This window comes from Nematolebias whitei, chromosome 1 (assembly GCF_014905685.2).
Source record: "Nematolebias whitei isolate Nwh7 chromosome 1, NemWhi1, whole genome shotgun sequence".
NCBI classification, from domain to species: domain Eukaryota; kingdom Metazoa; phylum Chordata; class Actinopteri; order Cyprinodontiformes; family Rivulidae; genus Nematolebias; species Nematolebias whitei.
Genome location: NC_056498.1, coordinates 86720477 through 86724441, shown reverse-complemented (window position 1 = coordinate 86724441; position 3965 = coordinate 86720477).

The following is a 3965-nucleotide window of genomic DNA, read 5'->3' as shown; positions in this document are numbered from 1 at the left end:
CTATTGACCACACTATTCTCCTTGAAAAATTAAATAAATATGGTATAAGAGGACCAGCATTACACTGGGTATCTAGCTATTTAAAAGATAGGAAACAGCTTGTTCAAATAAATGGTGTAAGATCTGACCTGTGCAATATCACTTGTGGCGTTCCTCAAGGCTCTGTACTTGGACCAAAGTTATTTATTTTATATGTGAATGACTTAATGAATGTATCAGGACTCCTCAAATGTGTCCTTTTTGCAGATGACACCATATTTTTTTGATTGGGTAAAAATGTAAAACGGATGTTGGAATTGATGAAGACAGAATTTGATAAAATACAAACTTGGTTTAAACTTAATAAATTATCATTAAATTGAGATAAAACATGATATTTAGTAACAAAAAGAGAACAGTTGATGATCCATTTAAAATTGAGGGTGTTGAGATTTGTAGAGTTAATGAGATGAAATTTTTGGGTGTAATCATTGATGAACAGCTAACATGGAAAAACCACATAAATTCTGTAAGAACAAAAATATCTAAATCTATTGCAGTACTATACAAAGTCAGGGAATTATTAAATGATAAAGCTCTGTACATGTTGTATAACACAATCATTGTTCCACATTTAATCTATTGCAATGATGTTTGGGGGAAAGCGTGTAAAACATTTACAAAACCTATTTTTATTTTACAGAAAAGAGCTGTAAGAATTATCACCAGAAAGCATTACAGTCACCCATCAAGCACATTATTTTATCAACTGAAGTTATTGATGTTCCATGATTTGGTAGATTACAGTATTTTATCAGTTATGTATAGGGCTCAAAATAACACATTACCATTAAATATCCTAAGAAATTTTGTTAAAAGACAAAGTTGCTATAATCTTAAGGGCATAGAGATATTTGTCAAACCAAAATTCAGAACTAGTCTGAAGGGAAGGTCTACCTCAGTCCAAGGAGTTGGATTGTGGAATGGTCTAGAGTGATGTTAAAAATGCCAAGTCAATGTGTACATTTAAGAAAAAGATCAAAGCTGAATTGTTAAAAAAAAAAAGTATATATGAAGTAGATTAGTGTGTGTTTTGTATTAGAATTAGAAAAATTAGAAAGAGTTATTCATTTTGTTCTGTTACTTGAAAATTATTATGATTGAACTAATTGTTTGAAAAAAGGGGCAGATATAATAAGATTTTTTCTTCTTTCTGCTGCCTTTCATTTTAAATCTTTTGTATCTTTTTTATATTGTTATGGAATTGTTTTGTACTTTTTTTAAATGAATAAACTTTATACCATACCATATATATATATATATATGTGTGTGTGTGTGTGTGTGTGTGTCCTTGTTTATGCTACTTTGTGAGGCCCATTTTTCCAACTTATACTACATTGTGAGGACCAACTGCTCCTTATGGGGCCCAAAGCCCGGGCCCCATAAGAAGAAGTCCCGTTGGTGGGTTAGGGGCTAGGTTTAGGACTAAGGTGTGAATTGAGGATGTGTTAGGTTTAGGGTTAGGTATGTACTGGTAATGGTTAGGTTATGGATAAAGGTCATGGTTAGGCTATAGAAATGAATGAAAAATGAATGGAAGTCAATGCAAAGGCCACACAAAGATAGCAAAACAAACCTGTGTGTGTGTGTGTGTGTGTGTGTGGGTGTGTTGCAATAAGGATGTGAGATGGAGGAAGAAGGGTGACGTTTTCTCCACTCCCCTCTACTACATTTATTTTATTTATTTAGATCTGGTTAAAGTGTGGCACCAGCTGGTCAGTTTACTGACCAACAACAACTTAATTAATATATTCACCCTTTAATAATCAAAATCAGTCACTGAAGTAGAATCCGTTAATTACATGGAGTTTTATACCATAACAAATTAATATTAATCTGAATGAAGAGACCAAAGTTGTCTTTGAAGTTTTATTACAAAAATAATCAAACTAAAAATCAACAACAATAATAAACAAACAGTAATAACGAATCAATCAAGTCGTAATTCTCTTATCTAAGGTAAAATTAATTCTTTGAGCAGGAATTATTTCAGTTTTATACACACATAAATTTAGACAAAGTTTGGCTATTTTAATAAATAGTTTACTTTGGATTTTGGTTGAAAGAAGTTATTTAATCTAATCAGATGAGTCATTTATTAACACTGCAAGCCAGGCAAGGATTTACCAGGTTGCATCAGCTTGAAATACCATAACCAGACCAAGACATCATGTCACCAGGTTTCTGCTCCTTACCGGGTCAGTGTTGAAGGCATCTGGTCACTCGTCTTTCTGGGGTTCTCTGGTGGATCTGACCAGGATGCACCATGAGGAGGATTCGCCGGGAACTGCCTAAGGTAGCTGACCGTCACTGTGACAGCTTCAGGGGTCTGTGAGGGCAACAGTTGATGAGAAGATGCACCGTCCATCGCAACCTTCAGCCAAGAATGTGAGTCTTGCAGTGAGAAAAGGCTTCATCTTCTGCACTTAGTTAAACCTCTAACAATTGTCATTTGAGCAACATGTTTATCTGCTCAGATGTTGAATGAGTGGACCTTGGCATGACCACCAGGATCGGGTCCAAACATGAACCGTCTTCCGGTTCGGGGCCGGAGACACAGTATACAGTAAATACGTATACTGTATTGTAGTGAACTAGACCTCCGACATCAATCTGTCTCTGAAGACCTTCAGGGGACAGGAACTGTTATTTCATTGATTTGAATCCAGAAATACAAATTATCTCATCAAGAGACTATTTAATTGTATCCTGAATTAATCAATTGAAAGAACACTCTTCTTTTTTATATTATCATTAACTATATTACAATATCTTGATAATCAAAAGTGTGTTTATTTCATACCATTTCTAATGTTGAAGTGAACCACTCATTTAAATCAACTGTGAAACAGTATTAATGATTTTTAAACCTCATTAGACTTTGATCATACAGTTAAATGTCTATTTATGAAGTAAGTGTGCTAAGTAAGTAAGTACTCTTCTGTCTGTGTGAGGAGTGGACCTGATGTCGGTCGAAAGTCAGAGACAAGTTATGAGAATGAAGTGCCTTGTTTTTAAAACTCTCAGACAGTAAATAAGAACTGGCTGGCACCTGCATCCTCTCATTTCTTAAAAATATTTCTCTGTCTGTACTAACCGTTTCTAAAACATTTCTGCTGTCTACTGACTCCTAGTGACCCTCTGACATCACTAAAACTACACCCCTGCTGGTTATTTCAACCAATCAGGAAGTACCACATAACAGGAAGTGGATACCCCTTTAAATTGGGGGTGTATGTGTCGGGGTCTTAATTTTTTATTTTTTTTTCCCTACCCCCCTAGTTCCCTGACTGCCATTCCGGGGTTGGGGTCCGGGAGAAGGGCAGGCCGTCAGGTGTTGACCAGGACTAGGTGGGGATTCAGGGTCTAGGGGGTTGCCGTGGGCGGTGCTGGCGCTGTGCTCTCCCTGGGGTTGTTTGGACCCCCTGAGCTTGGCTCTTGGGTGCCATGGTTGGCCCGCTGGCCGGGGTGGCTGCCGGGGCCTGGCAGGCGGTCGGCTGGGGGCACGTGCTTGGTTGTTGGCGGTGTGTGGGGGTGGTCGGTGGCGTGTCCTCTTCATGGTGGGGGGTGTCCTGTCGGCGGGGCATGGCCTGGGCCGGGTCTGGGGTATTGGCTCTTCTCCGCTCGAGAATGAATGGGTTTACCTCCTGGGTTTGGGCATGGGCTGCCCCCTGTAGAGGGCGGGTACATGTCTTGGACCTGGGGGGTATAGAGTGCGTATCGGGAATAAGAATGAAAAGTATCGTTATTGTATGTCTTTGAGTGAGTGAAGGTGAGACTGAGGTTGGGATTGTGTGATTGTGTCTGTGTATGAATGGGTATTTGTTAGGCCGAGACTCGGACTGCCCCCTCTTTGATACAACTGGGGGTGCTTGGCATCGCGCCCCTATCGCGCGGCCCCCTGGTGGGGTGTGCCCTTGCCTGCC